Raw genomic sequence first — 25,520 nt, forward strand, 5'->3', positions numbered from 1 at the left:
AATTTGCTTTTTTTTATCTTGAAGAGGTATTTTTAGCTGGAAACCCCGCTGAAGGGGGGTTTAAACTCAAAACCCCCTTTAGCTACGCTCATAGAAATTTCAGTGTTTAATTTGCTTTTTTTTTTTTTTTTGAAGAGGTTGTTTTTAGCTGCAAACCCCGCTGGAGGGGGGTTTGAACACAAATACCCTATTGACTACGCTCATAGAATCTGGTGACTGATGAATGGATAGTCTTATATTGAAGAGGGAGTTTTATCGTTAATTTCAGAGGGGGTTTTAAAAATAAAAATCTTCCTTAGCTATGCTCTTGGAATATGGGGATTATCGTTTGCATTTTTTTTTGTTTGTTTTGTTCAATAGAAGAGAGGGATTTAACTGCAAAACTCCCCCCCCCCTGGTACGGGGTTTTAAACTCAAAATCCAATTGGCTGCGCTGGGGCAAGTGATGGTTTAGTATGAAAATCTCACCTAAAATAAAACAAAAGCAAAGCAAAAAATCAGTAACCCTTATCAATGTGGGGGGAAAATTATTACTTTTCTTGTTTATTATTAATTTATTAGTAGTTAAAAGTTAGGCAATCCATCACTGAGTACCGGCACCTATTTTTTTTTTTTACAAAACATGTACTAAATGTACTATATATATATATTTATTGTGATCACGTGTTTATTGTGCTCACATGTTTGTTGTGATAGATAAACTTAATAGCCGTGAAAACGTCAAACTACTTGCTCAGACAACTTCAAACTATTTACTGTTTAGAACTCCAAGCTATTTGGTTTTTGCTGTGATAGGTTGGTTTTGATAACTTAAACCTATTGGTTTTGATAGCTTAAACCTATTGGTTTTGAAACTTAAACCTATTAGTTTTGAAACTTAAACCTATTAGTTTTGAAACTTAAACCTATTAGTTTTGATAACTTAAACCTATTAGTTTTGAAACTTAAACCTATTGGTTTTGAAACTTAAACCTATTAGTTTTGAAACTTAAACCTATTAGTTTTGAAACTTAAACCTATTAGTTTTGAAACTTAAACCTATTAGTTTTGATAACTTAAACCTATTAGTTTTGAAACTTAAACCTATTGGTTTTGAAACTTAAACCTATTAGTTTTGAAACTTAAACCTATTAGTTTTGAAACTTAAACCTATTAGTTTTGAAACTTAAACCTATTAGTTTTGAAACTTAACCTATTAGTTTTGATAACTTAAACCTATTAGTTTTGAAACTTAAACCTATTAGTTTTGATAACTTAAACCTATTAGTTTTGAAACTTAAACCTATTAGTTTTGAAACTTAAACCTATTGGTTTTCATAGCTTAAACATATTAGTTTTAAAACTTAAATCTATTAGTTTTGATAACTTAAACCTATTGGTTTTCATAGCTTAAACCTATTGGTTTTGAAACTTAAACCTATTAGTTTTGATAACTTAAACCTATTAGTTTTGAAACTTAAACCTATTAGTTTTGAAACTTAAACCTATTGGTTTTCATAGCTTAAACCTATTGGTTTTGAAACTTAAACCTATTAGTTTTGATAACTTAAACCTATAAGTTTTGATAACTTAAACCTATAAGTTTTGAAACTTAAACCTATTAGTTTTGAAACTTAAACCTATTAGTTTTGATAACTTAAACCTATTAGTTTTGAAACTTAAACCTATTAGTTTTGAAACTTAAACCTATTAGTTTTAATAACTTAAACCTATTAGTTTTGATAACTTAAACCTATTAGTTTTGATAACTTAAACCTATTAGTTTTGATAACTTAAACCTATTAGTTTTGATAACTTAAGCCTATTGGTTTTGAAACTTAAACCTATTAGTTTTGAAACTTAAACCTATTAGTTTTGAAACTTAAACCTATTAGTTTTGAAACTTAAACCTATTAGTTTTAATAACTTAAACCTATTAGTTTTGATAACTTAAACCTATTAGTTTTGATAACTTAAACCTATTGGTTTTGAAACTTAAACCTATTAGTTTTGAAACTTAAACCTATTGGTTTTGAAACTTAAACCTATTAGTTTTGATAACTTAAACCTATTGGTTTTGATAGCTTAAACTTATTAGTTTGGATAACTTAAACCTATTTGTAGGAATAACGTAAGCCTATTTAAACTAAGCACAATCGGACATGAATCAGTTCTATGTGAACTTCCTGTGTAGCAGACGACCTCTTGACATACTTCATTGACAACTTTACGTTCTTTAGTAGGCCTATCCACCCACTGGAATGTCTAACCCAAAGCCTACACACAAGTACTAGTGCAACAAATATCACCGTGACAATCGGCTGTCTAGGAAACAGTGAAGTGGAACATTTAAATACACAACATTGGAATGAAAGTAATTATTCCTTGTTGAAGTCAATAATACTTGAAATATAAGCATCAAAACAGTTCAACGTTAGCAGTCAAAGAATAAACATGAGAAGATTAGAAATATAGATTCATGTACAGTACTGAAGTTAAATAACAAGAACTATCAGAACTAAAAGACAACAATATCAAAAGAAATTATTCAAAGAACTTGCTCCTTCGTAGTCAATTCATTTTTATTAATTCAAAAAAAAAAAAAAAAAAAAACTAGAATCTTCAGATTTAAGACGCTAGATGAGATCCTTTAGACTCTAGCGTTTCTCAAACTGTGATAGGCGCCCTGAACTAGGGATCGAGGTCCTCTCAAGGGGAGGCGCGACGTCTTAAAAACAAAGAGGGTGTTGGGGTGCAGCCGGTCAATCTCTTTTTCAAGGGGTCAAAATAAATGTACATTTGTATTGTGGCTATCAGTTCATATCTGATTATTAACCAAGTCAAATCACATTATAACCAATGGTGAACAGATAAATTAACCAATTCAAATCGCATTAGGAACAATGTTGAACAGATTAATTAATTAACCAAGTCAAATCACATTATGAACAATGTTGAACAGATTTAAACAATTTTAAAAGTTATTTCATCTTGAAGGACATTTCAAAATAGATTCAGTTGTTGTATGAGGGTTCTGCAGCACTATCAGCTCAAAACTTTCTGAAAAAGACATTTCGGGCTTGCTGCTCAAATTAATGAACCTGGATTTCAACTCTAATATGTATTTCTGGATTACGAATTTCCGGACAGACAAGTTGGTTCAGACACGTTTTGGCAACTGCTTATCCAGTAAACGCTCCAGCAAGGTTTAGCTCAGGGTTCGGGTTTCTCTCTTGTACGCTATGATCTGTCTCAGGTGTCCACTTCTGCTCTTTGCAGATGATTTGCTGATCTGGAAGACTGAGGCAGCGCTCGTAGCACAACTTCAACGGGATCTAGTCAAGAGTTCCTGCTACACACGCATGTGGACTATGGAGGTCAACTGCTCAAAACTGGCTGTGCCGCTAGCAAGGACATAAACAAGGAGCCAATCTAACAATGGAAGTGCGACCAAAGTACTTGGGAATTAGCCTGGATCTGGAGATGTCCGATCAGAAGTATGACAATAAGCCTCAGATAGTCTAAGTGACTGAGCGACTAAGTATGCGGCAAACAAACGTCGTACGCATCCTATACATTGGCTCAGTGAGAGTTTGTATTGAGTACAGCTTGTTCTCTCAGGTCTATGATAGGCAAAAGTCACTAGCAAGATACTTTCCAGAATCAAGGCAAACGTCTCTAGCAAGACACTGTCCAGAATCAAGGCACACGTCTCTAGCAAGACACTGTCCAGAATCAAGGCAAACGTCTCTAGCAAGACACTGTCCAGAATCAAGGCACACGTCTCTAGCAAGACACTGTCCAGAATCAAGGCAAACGTCTCTAGCAAGACACTGTCCAGAATCAAGGCACACGTCTCTAGCAAGACACTGTCCAGAATCAAGGCAAACGTCTCTAGCAAGACACTGTCCAGAATCAAGTCACACGTCTCTAGCAAGACTCTGTCCAGAATCAAGGCACACGATTTGGGAAATACGTGAAAAAAAAAGACAATTCTTAATATCTCAAAAAGTAAAACAAAAGATAGTGGGAGGGTGCCAATTCTATTACTTGCAGCATTTAATATCTTAAATATTTTTTTTAAAGATTACAATTGCAAAACTACGTAAGCAAAAAGTCTGTTATGGTAGAAAGTCCCTCTGGTTCCCTACTTTTCTTATTGTTTAATTCTGTATTTCTCTATGGGTGCAGGAATGGGGACTTGAATTAAGTGGCCAGTCAAAGTGTGAACATTGTATGCAAACTAGGTATGATTAGGACGACACAATACTGAAAATATACTATAATTTTAAACACCGATAAATTATTCTGTTCGAATTCATATGTAGTTTATTAATGTAGCTTCAAATAATATTTCTAAAATTTAGTACACTAAAAAGACAAATTCGCTTTGTTAACTGAATACATAAAAAAGTAACAATTTTCAGTAAACGTTTTTGATATAATCTGCGAATATGTCTCGCACACACAATTAAAGAATGAACAATTTTAAAACAATAGAGCAATAATTGTTTAAGTATTGACTAAGAAAATTTCATTTTCGAAAACAACTATTTCTTAATATTGTTTACAAAAATAACTTCTGATTGAGTGTTTAGTTTCATAGTTTCAATGTCTATAAGAAAACTTGTTCTAAATAGATCTGAGTCAATCAGACTCTGTTTCTTCTTCAATTGTAGTTAATTTTCTTGCTTGCTTCAAACGTTTATGTTTGAACCTTATAGTTAAGTAATCTTTTTTTCCTCTGAGTAAAAGTAAAATTGAAAATTTAGCGATGTTTAAGTATAAACAAAACTCTAATAATACGACTTGAAATATAACGTATTTATAATAAAACTCTAATAATACGACTTGAAATATAACGTATTTATAATAAAACTCTAATAATACGACTTGAAATATAACGTATTTATAATAAAACTCTAATAATACGACTTGAAATATAACGTATTTATAATAAAACTCTAATAATACGACTTGAAATATAACGTATTTATAATAAAACATTATTAAGCCGACTTGAAATTTATAGCGTATTCATTAGAAAACTTTAAGGAGCTGACTTGAAATATAGTGTATTCAAACACTTAAAAAGTGTACACTATGTAGTTAAGAAGACGTTCCTATGTGCACGAAACACAAGTAAATGTGTCACACGTTTGGAACTCGAATGCAACACTTTGGTCAAAGTCTGTGTCAAGAGTAGAAAACAAAAGTTCCATGAAGTGTTCTAAATTCTAATGAAATGGTCTCAATAAAAATACAAATATGACTTTAATATTTCATATTAAATGAAGTCATTGATTTCTATATAACGAGAAAATGTTCTAATATAAAAAAAAAATTAATTGTCCATATAATAAGGTACAGGCCACTCTGAGAAGCGGCCTACAATTAGATACAGGCTATAGTATCCATTCCTAAAGCTCCTTTAAATATTCCTTTGAAAAATCTTAGACATAGCTCAATAGAACTGACCGTGGTCACTTCTGTAATAATGCATCAAGCTACTTCATAATAAGTGTGAATCATTCGGCACTAGTCGAAACAATAATTTAAGATGCGTTGCATTATATTTTTCTAGAATGATGTTAAAGTTACCTCCCTGTGTGAGTTAAAGGCGACCCTTAGGTTTTGTTGTGGTGAATGAGAAGTCTATAGACAATTGCATCTACTCAAACATCGCTAATAGCACAATAGACGATTGCATCTACTCAAACATCGCTAATAGCACAATAGACGATTGCATCTACTCAAACATCGCTAATAGCACAATAGACGATTCATACAATATTTAGGCTGCGTCATGCAATATTTTATGTTCTCATTGAAATTAAATGAAAACATTCTAAATAGTCTGTACAGTAATACTAAAACAAAAAAAAAAGCTAATTTTGGTGTTGTTACTAGGACAACTACTGACAATGCTATTTCAAACACAACTCGTAAACCCAATGGCAACGTCTTAAAGCTAATCTGTGACAACAACACAACACACTTACATTGTCCTCTGTCTCCTTAGTACTGCTGTGTATTGTTCTAGGAAGCAGGTCACAGCTGGCGGGTACAACCCAGTTGTTACAGCGGGTAAGCCTGGGAGCAATACCACTAAACATATTTAGGTTTGTAGGTCGCCCTGGAGTGTGATACCGTTGGCTTCTATTGTTGTTACTGGCTGGAAATGGTGGCTCTCTTGAACACGGGATGTATACAATAGACCTGCCACAACTCCTGGGCCTAGACAAAAAAAAAAAGGGACGGTGCATTCTCATGTCACATTAATTCAACCCAAATATAATTTCGTTTTGTCTTTGTTTTTAATAGCTAGTCTACAATTTGTTCGTTCTCTCTGTATTTTTTAATGTTAAGATCTTCATGGAAAACTTTTCAGAGTATCCTTACACTTCAATTTCTACTTAATCATTATGTACTGTATCTTTAAGAGAAACTAGTCGCTCTACTAGTGACTTGAGCTGCATTATGAATGACTTGTACTGTGGTTACACTGAGAAACTCTACTTTAGATTGTAGTGGACTACTCAGACTTCAGCCGTTACATTGACATTGGTATAGAATCAAGAAGAAAACAATAAATTATCATGTGGGTTTTGTTTGTTAATTGTTGACATTGTCCACAATAGCAGCAAAGAATTCTTGATTTCCTTTTGTTTTAATACCCCCAGCAGCACACAGGCAGTCAGGCACTATTTGTTTGAATACCCCCAGCAGCACACAGGCAGTCAGGCACTATTTGTTTGAATACCCCCAGCAGCACACAGGCAGTCAGGCACTATTTGTTTGAATACCCCCAGCAGCACACAGGAGAGTCAGGCACTATTTGTTTGAATACCCCCAGCAGCACACAGGAGAGTCAGGCACTATTTGTTTGAATACCCCCAGCAGCACACAGGCAGTCAGGCACTATTTGTTTGAATACCCCCAGCAGCACACAGGCAGTCAGGCACTATTTGTTTGAATACCCCCAGCAGCACACAGGCAGTCAGGCACTATTTGTTTGAATACCCCCAGCAGCACACAGGCAGTCAGGCACTATTTGTTTGAATACCCCCAGCAGCACACAGGCAGTCAGGCACTATTTGTTTGAATACCCCCAGCAGCACACAGGCAGTCAGGCACTATTTGTTTGAATATCCCCAGCAGCACACAGGAGAGTCAGGCACTATTTGTTTGAATACCCCCAGCAGCACACAGGAGAGTCAGGCACTATTTGTTTGAATACCCCCAGCAGCACACAGGAGAGTCAGGCACTATTTGTTTGAATACCCCCAGCAGCACACAGGCAGTCAGGCACTATTTGTTTGAATACCCCCAGCAGCACACAGGCAGTCAGGCACTATTTGTTTGAATACCCCCAGCAGCACACAGGCAGTCAGGCACTATTTGTTTGAATACCCCCAGCAGCACACAGGAGAGTCAGGCACTATTTGTTTGAATACCCCCAGCAGCACACAGGAGAGTCAGGCACTATTTGTTTGAATACCCCCAGCAGCACACAGGAGAGTCAGGCACTATTTGTTTCCAGGGGAAAATAAAACAATGTATGTTTTCAACAAAAAGACGAAAATAGTTTTGTTTCTATGGAATGTATTTAAACTATAGGCAATGATTTTACCCGGCCTTGCTCGGGTTGTTTTAATGTTAGTTGTTTTTATAAAGAATCATGCTATTTTAATAATTCGTAAAAATATCCATGTAATGTTTGCTAGTCAAATCAAAGCCTCATTGTAGATTTTCCTTATCCCATTGACAAAATTCAAGTTATTGGCCTAATACTTGCACCCCCTCCCCCGGAGTGTGTTAAGGTAAAGCTACCTATTTATGTCAAATGGCTTCAAGATTGGGACATAACTTTTTTTTTTAGTTTCCATCTGTTATACAAACATTTTTTTTTTTACCAATAACTCTAGAACAGGGGTGAGCAAGATCTTTTATCTTATCTTATAAAATACAGACGTTAATTTAAAAAAATAAATTCAGGCAACTCATTCCATGTTCTAATATCACTACCGTAGAATAAGTATTTGTACAAATTTGTCATAGACTATGGATCAAGAAATGTGCGTTTATTTTTGTATCCTTCCGAGTATTTTTATTAGATTTTGTTTTTGTATTTGAAGATTATGGTTCAGTGTTTTATGTCTCATTGCTACTTTACTTTTGAGTCTTCTATCCTGAAGGCTTTCTAAATTGAGTGATTTTACTAAAGGTGTTACTCTAGTCAAATGTGAATATTCGTTTGTTAAAATCTAACTGCCCCATTTTGTGTCTGTTCCAGTTTCTTAATATTTTCTTGAGTTAATGGGTCCCAAACAGAGGATGCATATTCCATCATTGGCCAAATCAAGGTAAAATAACATTTTAGTTGTATGTTTTTATTTGATTTGAAAAAAATTATTTTAATAAACTCTAATGCTTTGTTTGATTTTTTTAGAAATTAAAAAATACCCTTTGGGTCCGGATTTTGTGAATTTGTCATCACAAAAGAGATACAAGACACCGATAGCAAAGACAAACAGACACAAAAACTCTTTTGTTCCCCTGGCAATCAAATCATTAAACAGAAACAAACTTTGTCACATGTAAACTATGAGTGAGTCTGGTGTGAATGTGTATTTGTCTTTTTATAGTTATAATGTTTTTTGTTTGGTGTAATGCACAAATTAAGACAAATTTCCTTACGTACAATAAAGATTTTATTATTATTATTTTTATTATTTTTGTTAATTAGTCTTCACAACTTGGAACGAGATAAGGAAGTTAGCGCTTTGACTTACATTTATATATATATAATTGTATATCTATAAAACCTTTTTATATTTCATACCAGAGCCTGAAAGTTATTTCTAGCTGTAAGAGGGAGTGCATGGTCACAAAATACTGGAAACTGTAACTGACCAAAAAGATCAACTATCAAAAAAAAGCTGCATTCAGCTTGGTGATTATGAGCCGCAGCAGTTTGAGAATAACTGCAACTGAGTAGGCTCAAGATTATCCTGCGGGTGGTAGTTTTTATTTGGCAAACAATATTGATAACAGCTGAGAATTAATCCTCCATAAAAACTATGTCGGCTTACTATGATCAGGTGCTTGTTGAGCATCTATGTGTAGCATACATTGTTTTAGATTCATTTAGATGAAGAGTCAGATATCTGACTCCATTGTCTACAACTACAAAATAAATAGCAAAACAGAACAAAGTAGATCTTTTTTTTTAGCGGCCCCCGAAAGGGGAAAGACGCTATTAGTTTTGTGTGGCCTGTCTGTCCGTCTCTCCGTCCATCCGTTCCGTTTAGATCTCAGAAACTAGAAGAGAAAATGAAAATCAGACATCAGGATATTTTAGATCATTCAAAGTGCTGATGCAACGGCTACTTTTTTTCCGATAGTGAACCATCTAATTTTAAAAATTATATATGCAAGCGATTTTTCAAAAAATTACACCACTTTTCAATGAAAAACTTCAGGGGAGGTAACTTATTTAAAAGGTCATGGACTTCTTCATTAATAACTCAAGCTTAATTCATAGATTTGCGCATTGGTACAAAAAAATTGCATCTAAGTGTCAATGGATCATTATAAAGATAGTTTCCATTTATTAACTAACTCATTGAATAGAATACTGATTCAAATGTCATTCTTAGTGTGGAATTTTGATACAAACTTCGTTTTAGTTATAAGTTCCTAAAATAACGAACTACTTTTATAGTTTTGACATATCCTCATTATAGAGGCCTACACTTGGAAGTCTAAATAAGACTAAATAGAGCCCAGATCTAGATATATTTATAATATATATGTATATACACATACAGCCATATGTTACCAGCTGGCATAATTTGCGTATTAATGTCGATATAGTCACTGAGAGTGTTTTGTAAACAATTAAGCAAAATAATAATCTTATAAGTAAAGAGAATGCGGAATGTGTAAATGTAAAAGTAGTATGAATGGAGCTATCAAAATAGCTAATCGACCTATATCCATTTTTTCAAATAAAAACATTTGTTTGTAGGCCTACATATATTTGATTAAAATATGAAATGAAAAGACTTTTTTTTAGATCTTGAGTTAGAGCTAGATCTAGACTAATATAGAGTTAGATATTGGCTTGGATAGAGTTTGTTCTGCGCGTGCGAGCAGGGTTCGCTCTGCGCATGCGTGACCTTTTTTGTTAGATTTACGCGACTCATGAATGGAACTATTAAAATGTATGTCAACAAAGCTTTGCAGCTATAGCGAACGAATGTATGAAAAACAAATTTGAATGTTAATTTGATTAAAATATGAAATGCACGAACTATAATTAGTATATTCATGTGTTTAAGTATAAATCTATCTTTGCGAATAGCAGTTCTTAGAGTGAATTAGAGTTTTAGACCTAGGAATAGAGAGATCTGTAACTTTTCGGTCTTGTCTATGAAAGAATGTACGTCAGGAATTCTAAACATACAGATATAAGGAACGAATTTATGTAAAAAATGCTTTTGAAACACAAATTTGAAGGCTAATTTTATTAAATAATGAAATCAATAGACTATATTTTGTATTTTCATGTGTTAAAGTAAAAAACTATCTTTGCAAAGTGTAGTTTTAAAAATTAGATCTAGATCTAGATCCTTTCGATCTAAACATGGCAAACAGCCTAGATCCATGAAATACTAATACTTTCATAGCAACTTTTGGGCAACTTTTTTTTTTTGAGGGTCTTTAGTTTGTTTTAGGGCTTCTATAGCCTACATACGCCACGGTTTGTATACCAAAGAACATTTATGCTAAGTTTTATCAAGATTGGTGAAACGGTTTTGATTTATATGCGGGATTATTGTTTGATCCATAAAGCGTACTGTTCTACAGGACTCACCATTTATGGCGGATTAGTTGTTTATATTTCAGTAAGTGACAGGCTTTTTTGGTGGCTCATCGTGCCATCTGCCTTGTGACTTTTCTATGTTAGTGACCCCCAGGAAGTGCTAGCCAGGAAGTGACTCTCATAAAGTGCCAGCCAGGAATTGACCCCCAGGAAGTGATAGCCAGGAAGTGACCCCCTGGAAGTACTAGCCAGCTAGTGATCTCCAGGAAGTGGTAGCTATTAAGTGACCCCCGGAGTGCTAGCCAGCAAAAGACCCCCAGGAAGTGCTAGCCAGCAAGTGAACCCCAGGAAGTGCTAGCTAGGAAGTGACTTCTAGAAGTGATAGTCAGGAAGTGACCCCCAGGAAGTGCAGACCAGGAAGTGACCCACAGGAAATGCTAGCCAGGAAGTGATCCCCTGGAAGTGATTATCTCTTGGACATTTTTGAAGGGAGACTTTGTTTTGTCTGCAAGCTACATGACACTTGACATCAAGTAACTCTACTACTGTCTCAACACTTCGTGCCACCTTTGTGTCACCTGGCTCCTATAGTGTACCCAAGAAATATCTAGTCATTGAAGAGTTCCAAACAATCAGGTCTTATAGTGTGAGAACTACTGTACACTACAGAATGATTAGACCTAGTCGTATTTTTTTAAATAGCTGCTCTTCTTCACATTTTGAGAATTCGTTTTGTCTTATAGCCCGTCTCAATGATGTAGCCGAGCGACAAATTGTTCACATGCACTATGTTTATATGTATATATATTGTTACAAATGAACAGTGATAGGTAGAGGTCAACGTATGACCCCGGCGAGATGACACAGCAACTAGTGTTCCCTGGAATCTACATGTGCAAACAAAGACAGGATGTGACGTGTCCACACGTGTTGTTCCAGGGGACGAACAGATCTAAGTAGGGGGACAATTACTAATGAACAGTGACAGATAAAGGTCACTACGTGTGACCCCGACTTGATGACACTGCATCGAGTGTTTTCTGGAATCTACGTGTATAAATAGAGACAGGATGTGACGTTTCCTCACGTGTTATTTCAGAGAATACTAGCCGTGTTTGTGCAACTTTGGACAAGCGATTAGGGACTCTATATAAGCCAGAGAGTTAATGTGAAAGTCAGTCGTATGGAGTCGTGAGTGAGCCGTTACAGTCGATACAGTCTATGTAAGACGTGTGCGGCTCTGTGGAAGAGAAATGTGTACGACTCAGTGCAAGTTAACTAGGGTAGAGTTAACTGGAGTGGACTACTGTCGTTAAAGTCTATACAGCGAACTACAGTGGACTTGAGCCGTTACAGTCGATACAGTCGATGTAAGACGTGTGCGGCTCTGATTCGGTAGACTTGAGTGCGACTTGGTTCAGCTTTAGGAGACCTGGAGCGACACTGGGAAGTGTGTCGTTGGTCTATTCTGTGGAATACGGCTCGATGCAAATTGAGAAGAGAGGAATTGCAACGAAGTGAAGAGATGCAGTGCAACGAAGTATAGCTAACTGTAAACTGACAGATATTGTACAGTCTTCTACGCTACATGTTACAGTAATGTTAGAGTTAATAGTCATTAAAGTTATATGAAACTGAAAGTTTAGTAGTCAAGTTCTTTGCAGTGTTTTTATTTGTGTGCCAACTAATACATCTAGCCAGAAGATTGAGAAATACGTAACAACTGGTGTCAGAAGTGGGATCTTTCTGGCTAGAATGTGTTCCATCAAACTTTTTAATGAACTTGACATGAAAGAACTTAGACAAGAGCTTCGAGAAAGAGGTCTACAGCTTAACGGAAATAAGGAAACGCTAACAGCACGTCTCAGACAAGCCCTGTTGGAGGAAGATGAGAATCCAGACACTTGCCAATTTGAAATCAAACCTAATACGATGGAGCTCCTGAGAACTTTGCAATACAAAATGAACTCGGTGAAAGAGAGCATTAAGGAGATAGAATCAGAAATCAACACTAGATTTTCTTCATTTAACCAGTTGATTAAAGTCATGAATGAGAATGAACAAATAGCTACCACGCCCAACAAGACTGAAGAACAAACAGATACAATAAAAGATCAAACGAGAATCATGATGAACGAGCTACTGAACACTCAGCAGTATCAGATTGAGTCGACAGATGAAAGAGCTACACCATTGATGAACAGCGAACAATTGTCCAACCAAGAATGTGGCGATACAGACAATTACGATAGGGATGCTGGTGATGGTTGTGCTGGCTGTGACTGTGATAGCAAACCAAACGAATGTGGCCCACAAGAAATGAAAAGAGACGGTAGCTGTTACTATTTCAACGAGAAGCAGAATGAGACCGCTGAAGAAACAATAGAAGAGACCTATAGTTTGACCGAAGCTTTAGCTATAGATATACCTGATATGAGTACCTCAACTAGCCAAACAGATCAAGACAACGTTGGGTCTGCGTCCAAGCCTGTTGCTGTGGGCCTTAAAGACTTCTGTCTTCTATCTGCCAATGTCTACGAGAGGAACTCGAAGCTTGATTATTGCACCCATGCGTTTGACAAGAACTGTACGTACGTAGCTATGCAAGAAGACTGTGAATGCCAAGAAACACACCAACAAGCTCTAGACTTAACAGAAGCTTGTTCAGCTGTCAAGGTAGGCGCGAGGAGTCCTGGTGATAGTCAAGGAATTACAATAGAAACTGATGCTGAAGTTGATGGACCTTTGTACGTTGAATGTTATCAACCTGCTCCACAGTCGAGTCATCCAGACTCGGATGAAGGTGCTGACGTGTTTGACAACTTGCCATCAAGTGGACTTGCAGCTCATTCGCAAAGCATCCATCGAAGAATAATGCTGAAGCAACTTGTTAGATCAACAGTCTTGATGACTACAGCTATGAAATGCAATGCCTTCCTATGTGCTAAGTGGCTGCCATCAGCAATGATCGACAAGAAAACAAGACAACAACAACGACATCAACTCAACCAAAGAAATATCAAATGGAGGAGGCGGAGAAAGCGACACATGCAGAGTGCAACGTGGATGGCTCCAACAAGATCAAGATACAAACCCACCCCTTCTCCCACTGATAGACCCCCACCTGCATTTATGAAACTCCAGAGCCCATGTTGTTAGAAAACAAGCCCACCACTTCTCCCGTTGATAGACCCCCACCTGCACTAATGAAACTCCATAGCCCATGTTGTTAGAAAGATTCTGTCCGGAACCATCAGATCAAAGACGAAAGCCTTACTATCAGTTGAAAGTGTGAAGCCACTAAAGAATAATTTAAGAACATTCCTCATGAAAATAGGTTGATGAAGTATAACAAAGGTTTTAGAAGAACGATAATCAAGTCAGAAGCAAGAAGGACAGAACTAGTGTAAGATGCCAGAACTGTGAAGTGAGTAACCATCTGAGATAGAACTGTACAAATAAAACTGTACAAGAAGATCAACAGGCATCGTACAAACCCAAAGTCAGTTGCTGTTGTAAGAAGAACATGTGAATATTGCTGTACTGTGATGAACCTGTGTATCTCTGAAGAAGCTCTGTAAAAAGATGCTTGAAAATGTAAAACTTAGCAAGTGAAGCACGAACTCGTTAGAATGCTGCCCAATGTCGTCATCTGAAGGTCGATGTTTCCATACCATGATTGATGAAAACATTTGTGAGGACTTGCTGAAAAATGAGGATTTCGCTCCCATTCTTCTATGGATAGAAGATGGACAACGGCCAGATTGAAAGAACATCTCTGAGAAGGGGGCAACCACGAAAGCTTCCTACTTGATCGTCGATCGATTTCATCAGTATCGTGATGAAGTAGAATCTGTTCGGGACGAACAGATCTAAGAAGGGGGCAGTGTTACAAATGAACAGTGATAGGTAGAGGTCAACGTATGACCCCGGCGAGATGACACAGCAACTAGTGTTCCCTGGAATCTACATGTGCAAACAAAGACAGGATGTGACGTGTCCACACGTGTTGTTCCAGGGGACGAACAGATCTAAGTAGGGGGACAATTACTAATGAACAGTGACAGATAAAGGTCACTACGTGTGACCCCGACTTGATGACACTGCATCGAGTGTTTTCTGGAATCTACGTGTATAAATAGAGACAGGATGTGACGTTTCCTCACGTGTTATTTCAGAGAATACTAGCCGTGTTTGTGCAACTTTGGACAAGCGATTAGGGACTCTATATAAGCCAGAGAGTTAATGTGAAAGTCAGTCGTATGGAGTCGTGAGTGAGCCGTTACAGTCGATACAGTCTATGTAAGACGTGTGCGGCTCTGTGGAAGAGAAATGTGTACGACTCAGTGCAAGTTAACTAGGGTAGAGTTAACTGGAGTGGACTACTGTCGTTAAAGTCTATACAGCGAACTACAGTGGACTTGAGCCGTTACAGTCGATACAGTCGATGTAAGACGTGTGCGGCTCTGATTCGGTAGACTTGAGTGCGACTTGGTTCAGCTTTAGGAGACCTGGAGCGACACTGGGAAGTGTGTCGTTGGTCTATTCTGTGGAATACGGCTCGATGCAAATTGAGAAGAGAGGAATTGCAACGAAGTGAAGAGATGCAGTGCAACGAAGTATAGCTAACTGTAAACTGACAGATATTGTACAGTCTTCTACGCTACATGTTACAGTAATGTTAGAGTTAATAGTCATTAAAGTTATATGAAACTGAAAGTTTAGTAGTCAAGTTCTTTGCAGTGTTTTTATTTGTGTGCCAACTAATACATCTAGCCAGAAGATTGAGAAATACGTAACAATATAAATAACATACCATTCTAACCTATTACAATGTACTATAATGAGAAGTAAGTCTATTGTATGTTATGGAAGCTCTTTAGAAATAAATACCATTGCTTTGCCACCATTTCTACAATGTCTCCATCTTAGAAAATGTCTTATTACCTTCTTGCAGCGATTGTTTTTTCCTAACCCTAAAGAATTGTGTTTTTTTTTTCTTTCCCCCATGGCAAAGTCTGATGGAGACACCTATTTTGAGTTTTTTTGCGTGAGAAAGGAGGTTTGTATTGGAATTAGACCAAATGTGTCTGTAGAAAAGGAAAAGGTAGTGTTAGGCACTCGACGTCATCAATAACTCCATGATAGTGAGGGCTTAACAGGCTTAAATCTTAAATCTCAAAAGCCCTACGATTGCGTGTCATAATGTATGGTTTCATACAAGTGACTTTCCAGACCCTTTGCGGACTTCCTCAATTTGATAACTTAGTCAAAATGCCCAACGTTTGCTCCTTGCTCCCCAACCTACAGAGAGGGACATCTATACAGAATAACGAATTCTTCTTATGTCATTCATAAAGTTCAATTTTGAAGTCTAATTAAAATTGACTCTCCCTGTATTGATACGCTAAAGAGGTCATATAGAACGGCTGAAATGAATGCACTAAGGAAGGCCTGGAACAAGGACCAATCAAAATGACACAAAGATTTGATGGTGTAGTATCGATTCTCTCTCCTGTGCCAGGCCTCCCCTCCTCCCCACTGTTCTCTCTTCACTGTGTCGCTGTGCTAAGATATCACATATCACGCCCGTGTTGTAATGCCGCCAATTTAGTTTCATTACAGCTAGATTAGCATCTTTTAGAATAATTGTGAAGTTAGACGAATCCAGTTGTGGCTGGCATTTATTTATTTAGGTATTTTTAAGTTTTAAATGTTTAACACTGTCTTTTGCTTTTGTTACCAATAATAAATGTACACATGACCCCCATGGTCTTTAGTCTTCACTCACCCAACATACAGTACACACAAGTTCACACTTATAGAGACCCCCAGGAAGTGCTAACCAGCAAGTGACCCCCAGGAAGTGCTAGCCAGCAAGCGACCCCCAGGAAGTGCTAACCAGCAAGTGACCCTCAGGAAGTGCTAACCAGGAAGCGACCCCCAGGAAGTGACCCCCAGGAAGTGCTAACCAGCGACCCCCAGGAAGTGCTAACCAGCAAGTGACCCCCAGGAAGTGCTAACCAGCAAGTGACCCCCAGGAAGTGCTAACCAGCAAGTGACCCCCAGGAGGTGCTAACCAGCAAGCGACCCCCATGAAGTGCTAACCAGCAAGCGACGTCAGGAAGTGCTAGCCAGCAAGTGACCCCCAGAAAGGGCTAACCAGCAAGCGACCCCCAGGAAGTGCTAACCAGCAAGTGACCCCCAAATTATCAGACCATCATTTAATGAGTGTAAAAATAATTATTTGTCAACGTCTTTTGCAATCATCATGTGATTTTAGATAAACTTTATACATAACAAAAAAAAAAAACTTTCACAAGAACAGTAACCGTGGTAGCTATTTGAAGTACAGTTCAAGACAACCTGCTGACATTTTCGATTGGACTTTTAATATTTTTTTTAGCTCTGAACGTAATAGACAGAGAAAAAAGAAATGGCCACCATTCTATCTGGGCCACCATTCTGTCTGGGCCACCATTCTGTCTGAGAAGTCTTGCATGTTAAATGTGACATTGTAGTGAGAAGTCTTGCATCTTAACTGTGACATTGTAGTGAGAAGTCTTGCATGTTAAATGTGACATTGTAGTGAGAAGTCTTGCATCTTAACTGACACTGTAGTGAGAAGTCTTGCATGTTAAATGTGACATTGTAGTGAGAAGTCTTGCATCTTAACTGTGACATTGTAGTGAGAAGTCTTGCATGTTAAATGTGACATTGTAGTGAGAAGTCTTGCATCTTAACTGTGACAGTGTAGTGAGAAGTCTTGCATGTTAAATGTGACATTGTAGTAAGAAGTCCTGCATGTTAACTGTGACATTGTAGTGAGAAGTCCCGCATGTTAAATGGGACATTGTAGTGAGAAGTCTTGCATGTTAAATGTGACATTGTAGTAAGAAGTCTTGCATGTTAAATGTGACATTGTAGTGAGAAGTCCTGCATGTTAACTGTGACAGTGTAGTGAGAAGTCCTGCATGTTAAATGTGACATTGTAGTGAGAAGTCCTGCATGTTAACTGTGACAATGTAATGAGAAGTCCTGCATGTTAACTGTAACAGTGTAGTAAGGAAATCCTGCATGTTAACTGTGACAATGTAGTGAGAAGTCCTGCATGTTAACTGTGACAATATAGTGAGAAGTCGTGCATGTTAACTGTGACAATATAGTGAGAAGTCGTGCATGTTAACTGTAACAATATAGTGAGAAGTCGTGCATGTTAACTGTGACAATATAGTGAGAAGTCGTGCATGTTAACTGTAACAATATAGTGAGAAGTCGTGCATGTTAACTGTAACAATATAGTGAGAAGTCGTGCATGTTAACTGTAACAATATAGTGAGAAGTCGTGCATGTTAACTGTAACAATATAGTGAGAAGTCGTGCATGTTAACTGTGACAATATAGTGAGAAGTCGTGCATGTTAACTGTAACAATATAGTGAGAAGTCGTGCATGTTAACTGTGACAATATAGTGAGAAGTCGTGCATGTTAACTGTAACAATATAGTGAGAAGTCGTGCATGTTAACTGTAACAATATAGTGAGAAGTCGTGCATGTTAACTGTAACAATATAGTGAGAAGTCGTGCATGTTAACTGTAACAATATAGTGAGAAGTCGTGCATGTTAACTGTGACAATATAGTGAGAAGTCGTGCATGTTAACTGTGACATTGTAGTGAGAAGTTTTACATCTTAACTGTGACATTGTAGTGAGAAGTTTTACATCTTAACTGTGACATTGTAGTGAGAAGTTTTACATCTTAACTGTGACATTGTAGTGAGAAGTTTTACATCTTAACTGTGACATTGTAGTGAGAAGTCTTGCATGTTAACTGTGACATTGTAGTGAGAAGTCCTGCATGTTAACTGTGACAGTGTAGTGAGAAGTCCTGCATGTTAACTGTAACAGTGTAGTGAGAAGTCCTGCATGTTAACTGTGACATTGTAGTGAGAAGTCTTGCATGTTAACTGTGACAATGTATTAAGGATATCCTGCATGTTAACTGTGACAGTGTAGTGAGAAGTCCTGCATATTAACTGTGACAGTGTAGTGAGAAGTCCTGCATGTTAACTGTAACAGTGTAGTGAGAAGTCCTGCATGTTAACTATAACAGTGTAGTGAGAAGTCCTGCATGTTAACTGTGACATTGTAGTGAGAAGTCTTGCATGTTAACTGTGACAATGTATTAAGGATATCCTGCATGTTAACTGTGACAGTGTAGTGAGAAGTCCTGCATGTTAACTGTAACAGTGTAGTGAGAAGTCCTGCATGTTAACTGTAACAGTGTAGTGAGAAGTCCTGCATGTTAACTGTAACAGTGTAGTGAGAAGTCCTGCATGTTAACTGTAACAGTGTAGTGAGAAGTCCTGAATGTTAACTGTAACAGTGTAGTGAGAAGTCCTGCATATTAACTGTGACAATGTAGTGAGAAGTCCTGCATGTTAACTGTAATAGTGTAGTGAGAAGTCCTGCATGTTAACTGTAACAGTGTAGTGAGAAGTCCTGCATGTTAACTGTAACAGTGTAGTGAGAAGTCCTGCATGTTAACTGTAACAGTGTAGTGAGAAGTCCTGCATGTTAACTGTGACAATGTAGTGAGAAGTCCTGCATGTTAACTGTGACAATGTAGTGAGAAGTCCTGCATGTTAACTATAACAGTGTAGTGAGAAGTCCTGCATGTTAACTGTGACAATGTAGTGAGAAGTCCTGTATTAAGGATATCCTGCATGTTAACTGTGACAGTGTAGTGAGTGTATGGACTCTGATTAAAGTTTTACAGTCTGATTTTTAAGTTCAGCCTTGATTCAACAATTATTTAATCAATTAACATTTTTTTCTTGTGGTTTTTAGCGGCCCCCGAAAGGGAAAAAGACGCTATTAGTTTAGTTTTGTGTGGTCTGCCTGTCCGTCCGTCCCGTTTAGATCTCGTAAGCAAGAATAGATATTGTAAATCTGACATATTACATAATATTGAAACCTGCCTTTTTGCATGCCTAGGTGGACCACTTCGGGGGCCGATTTTGAGTTGTTTTTTTTCACATAAACTGTGTTTGTAACTTTGTTTTATTTTAATAATGTTGATCACTTCTAGAATTAACTATCACTACAATGTTAACTACTACATTTACTTTATTATTTTCTATCCCATGTTAATAAACAATTATGTTATGTTCATAGAAACACCCATAGACGTCAGTTGTTATTACAATAACAATGATAATTAGTTTCTATGTTCCTGATAAGTTGCATGATACATTTTGTATACAGTTGAGTGTGTTTATGTATTCTAGAAGCTACTCTCTACCTGTCTCATTGATCACTAGAAAGATTGTGAAATCTACTTTCAAACTTGTTGAAATGGGAAGTTGGGAGTTAACACATATATTTTTTTTTTAGAAACAAGAGATACGGTTTAGTTGTGACCGAAACAAATCTGAGCAACGCGCGATCGTGAAATGGGATTTCAAACCAGAGATTGTAACTTTATCAATCTAAACTTGAGAGAGTCAATACAAACAAAACTGTGATGGCTGCTACAAAAGATAACCTTCTATAGAGCTACATAGTTTCATGAAAATAAAATAAGTCTACATTCTATTGTAGTGAGGTCAAATAGACTCTTTACAGCTACATAGTTTCATGAAAATTAAATAAGTCTACATTCTCTTGTAGTGAAGTCAAATAGACTCTTTAGAGCTACATAGTTTCATGAAAATTAAATAAGTCTACATTCTATTGTAGTGAGGTCAAATAGACTCTTTACAGCTACATAGTTTCATGAAAATTAAATAAGTCTACATTCTCTTGTAGTGAAGTCAAATAGACTCTTTAGAGCTACATAGTTTCATGAAAATTAAATAAGTCTACATTCTATTGTAGTGAGGTCAAATAGACTCTTTACAGCTACATAGTTTCATGAAAATTAAATAAGTCTACATTCTATTGTAGTGAAGTCAAATAGACTCTTTAGAGCTACATAGTTTCATGAAAATAAAATAAGTCTACATGCTGTTGTAGAGAAGTCAAAAAGACTAAAGCTTTGTAGTGACTGGCTGATATTGTTCGCCTGACGGAATGGTCGAAATTTGTTATTACAAATTCTAAACACAGGTCTATAAATATTTAAGTGCAAACAACGAAATGAGCTCTTGACTCTCTCTAGTATTAACATCGGCTGGGGCAGACATGTCAGGAGCTCGCCTGGAAACTCGAGTCTAATGTGCTATGGACACATTTAAGTGAATTCTCTCTCTTTCTCTCTCTCTCTCTATCTCCCTTTCTCTCTCTCTCTCTCTCTCTTTCTCTCTCTCTCTCTCTTTCTCCAGCTTTATCATCCTTTCTATCTAACACACATACACAAAAACTCTGATTCTCTCACTCACCACTCGCACACTTTGTTTGACTATCTCTATTTATTTATTTCTCTCTGTCTCTGTCTTAGATACACATACACACACACACACATAGATAGACGGACGGACAGGTAGACAGACACGAGGTTAGATAGATAGATAGATAGATAGATAGATAGATAGATAGATAGATAGATAGATAGATAGATAGATAGATAGATAGATAGATAGATAGGTAGATAGATAGATAGGTAGATAGATAGATAGATAGATAGATAGATAGATAGATAGATAGATAGATAGATAGATAGATAGATAGATAGATAGATAGATATATGGATGGATGGATGGATAGAATTTTAAATATAATGTTTATTTTTTTCTTGATATAATTTTAGATATGATATATTTTTCTTGATTATAGTCTTTATTTAAAATTTTAATTAATTTTTTTTAAAAGCACCCTCTAATGAAGTCATTAGTCAGCCATTTTGTTTCTGGACTCTCCTGGACAGTTGTTTAAAGTGAGAGTTCTGCTAGGACAGGCAAAGTAAACATTAGGCAACCTGAACAGACTCTAGAATATCATCAGTTCTCTCCCCTACACACAAATTGCCGGCTTGCATGAAACCACCTGGTATCTTATGACCTACCGCTTATCTGGTGAGGAATGTCCGGCTCTCAGAGAAACGAAGTAAGATTGGATACACTCAACTTGAATACTTATAGCCTGAAGACTACCTAATACCGGTACCTCAAGACATTTCATGGGAACATAGCTAGTGTTGTATTGCACACCAATGGAGGTCTCCACAAGATGTCTGGTCTCCACAAGAACTCAGATGTCTGGTCTCCACAAGAACTCAGATGTCTGGTCTCCACAAGAACTCAGATGTCTGGTCTCCACAAGAACTCAGATGTCTGGTCTCCACAAGAACACTCAGATGTCTGGTCTCCACAAGAACACTCAGATGTCTGGTCTCCACAAGAACACTCAGATGTCTGGTCTCCACAAGAACACTCAGATGTCTGGTCTCCACAAGAACACTCAGATGTCTGGTCTCCACAAGAACACTCAGATGTCTGGTCTCTTGGGTTACTAGTAGTAAACTAAAGTTCCCCTTTCAGACCTTGTGATGTATTGGTCAAGATGTTGCTAGTGAGGTGAATACATTGAGTTTCATGTAATTCAACATTCAACACTTATATTGCCAGTATTAGATTGTTTGAGTTTTCAAGCGCGGCTCTTCGGTCTGGTAAGTAATGCAGAAAGAAAGGCAGGTTTAAATATTTTCAGAAGCTATGAAGTACAAAATAACCAACAATCACAATCCTATCTACTTATGTTCAATATGTTATTTAAAGCATGATTGTACAAATAACCAACAATCACAATCCTATCTACTTATGTTCAATATGTTATTTAAAGCATGATTGTACAAATAACCAACAATCACAATCCTATCTACTTATGTTCAATATGTTATTTAAAGCATGATTGTACAAATAACCAACAATCACAATCCTATCTACTTATGTTCAATATGTTATTTAAAGCATGATTGTACAAATAACAAACAACCACAATCCTATCTAGCTCTATTCAATATGTTCATGATCAGACACAATACAAAGGCATAACTTATCACCTAACTACAGCCATCTCGAACATAGAAGGATTCTCTACAAATAGAAGAGAATTTGACTACGCTTGGATCATTTTAAGAAACACTAGAAACCATGGGCGTAGCCATGGGGTGTTGGGGTTCAACACACCCCCCCCCCCGAAATGAAATTCCCCACCCCCGAAGGTGGGGTGTCGGAGTTTAGTGACTGATCTTTTGCTTTAATTTTGTTTATTTTAGGTGAAATTTTAATACTAAACCATCACTTGTCCTAGCACAGCCAAGGGGTTTTGAGTTTAAAACCTCCTACCAAGTGGTTTTGAGTTAGAAACCCCCTACCGGGGGGTTTTGAGGGGTTTTAAATTTGAAATCCCCTACCAAGGGGTTTTGAGTTTCCGTAGCCAAGCCAATAGGGGGGAGGGTTAAGTTTCAACCCTCTCGCCTCAAGATGGCTTTTTAAAAAGTTTAAAACCCCTCAAGATAGTTTTGAGTTTAAAATCCCCCTACAGAGCGTTTTAAGGTTGAAAGCCTATCTCTTCAATGTTATTTCTAAAGCAAACTACAGTCACCAAATTCTATGACCATAACTAAATTTGGTTTTGAATTAAAAAAAACAAAACAACTCCAGATATATTTTAGTTTAAAACCTCCCAACAGATGATTTTGACGATAAAACTTCCCTTTTCGATATAACATCTAAAGCGAAATAGTCACCTAATTCCAAGATCGTAGTCAAGAAAAGTTACAAATGTCTACCATATAACATCTAAAGCGAAATAGTCACCTAATTCCAAGATAGTAGTCAAGAAAAGTTACAAATGTCTACCAGTGGCTGAGCTCCATTAATAAAGGGCAATGAAATTGAAAAGCACTAAATGTGGGTTAGGAGGGTCTAAGTCAGTAAGAATAGTACATAAGGTTTTTGAAATAAAAATTTTTGATAGCAAAATAATGCACTGTTGGTACCTCAGAATATGCGTTTAGTTGGCTTTCAATACCAGAAATAGTGCTCGGCAGCGTGGCTCCGCACCGCGCTGGGGGAGCTCTTAGCGCTCCCCAAGACCCCTTGCTGGATAGGGCTAGGAGTCTACAATTTTTTCACTAACTCCAGGAAGAACCTATTCTTGGGCACAATAAACGTCTTCCAAAAGAATGAAGGTTCAGAATGTAATAGAGATTAATTATGTACAGACACACACACACACATCCATTCATACAAACATATAATTTTTTTGGCGGGGGGGGGGGGGGGGCGGGGGAAGGGAGAACCCCCCCAACCCCCCCTCCCCCCAAAAAAAAATACTGGCTACGCCCATGCTAGAAACAACTGCCTATTAAATATAGTACTCCGGGATCACGAACTAGTGCCTATTAAATATTTGAGTACTCCGGGATCAGGAACTAGTGCCTATTAAATATTTGACTACTCCGGGATCACGAACTAGTGCCTATTAAATATTTGAGTACTCCGGGATCAGGAACTAGTGCCTATTAAATATTTGACTACTCCGGGATCACGAACTAGTGCCTATTAAATATTTGAGTACTCCGGGATCAGGAACTAGTGCCTATTAAATATTTGACTACTCCGGGATCCCGAACTAATGGCTATTAAATATTTCACTACTCCGGGATCACGAACTAGTGCCTATTAAATACTTCACTACGCTGGGATCCCGAACTAATGCCTATTAAATATTTCACTACTCCGGGATCACGAACTAATGCCTATTAAATACTTGACAACTTTGGGATCACGAACTAGTGCCTAATAAATACTTGACTACGCTGGGATCATGAACTAGTGCCTATTAAATACTTGACTACGCTGGGATCATGAACTAGTGCCTATTAAATACTTGACTACGCTGGGATCATGAACTAGTGCCTATTAAATACTTGACTACGCTGGGATCATGAACTAGTGCCTATTAAATACTTGACTACGCTGGGATCATGAACTAGTGCCTATTAAATACTTGACTACGCTGGGATCATGAACTAGTGCCTATTAAATACTTGACTACGCTGGGATCACGAACTAATGCCTATTAAATACTTGACTACGCTGCGATCACGATTAAATCGTATTTCTTGTTAAATGGATCCCAACATACAAAATTGTACCGCCCTCATAGCTGCACACCCAAAGCGGTTCTACTAGGAAATAGGCGACGTGGAAAAAAGAAACATAGTTTGTAGTGAGCTTCAGAATGACTGATCTCTTAAATCTCTGTTGGACTGACAAAAAGGAATGAATTGTAAAACTTCCTAAAAAGGGAAGCTTGGCAGATTGCAACAACTAGAGGAGCATTACCCTACTCTCTGTCCCGGGCAAAGTTTGCAGCAGTATTCTGTTGAGATGGCTTCAAAGAAGAGCAAGCAGGCTTCCAAAGAGGCAGATCATGTGCAGAGCAGATCTTCGTTCTACATATTATAGAATACCATATCGAGTACCAACATCGGCTTACGATCAGCTTCGTCGTCGACTTTAAGAAATCATTTGATAGTTTCCAGCGAGAATGACTATAGAAAATAGAGACTATGGTATCCCAGAGACTATGGTATCCCAGAGACTATGGTATCCCAGAGACTATGGTATCCCAGAGACTATGGTATCCCAGAGACTATGGTATCCCAGAGACTATGGTATCCCAGAGACTATGGTATCCCAGAGACTATGGTATCCCAGAGACTATGGTATCCCAGAGACTATGGTATCCCAGAGACTA

At 37.3% G+C, this 25,520-nt stretch overlaps 1 long non-coding RNA gene across 1 annotated transcript in view; it reads right to left on the reverse strand.

Moving 5' to 3' along the window:
- The window catches only part of LOC129924524 (uncharacterized), a 47,738-nt gene that overhangs the window by 11,989 nt on the left and 10,229 nt on the right, over positions 1-25,520 (reverse strand). The window contains exon 2 of the long non-coding RNA XR_008776479.1: positions 5,982-6,216. This is a non-coding gene — a long non-coding RNA (uncharacterized LOC129924524). The remainder of the gene's footprint in view (positions 1-5,981; positions 6,217-25,520) is intronic.

The sequence above is a fragment of the Biomphalaria glabrata genome, chromosome 2, assembly GCF_947242115.1.
Source record: "Biomphalaria glabrata chromosome 2, xgBioGlab47.1, whole genome shotgun sequence".
Taxonomy (NCBI): domain Eukaryota; kingdom Metazoa; phylum Mollusca; class Gastropoda; family Planorbidae; genus Biomphalaria; species Biomphalaria glabrata.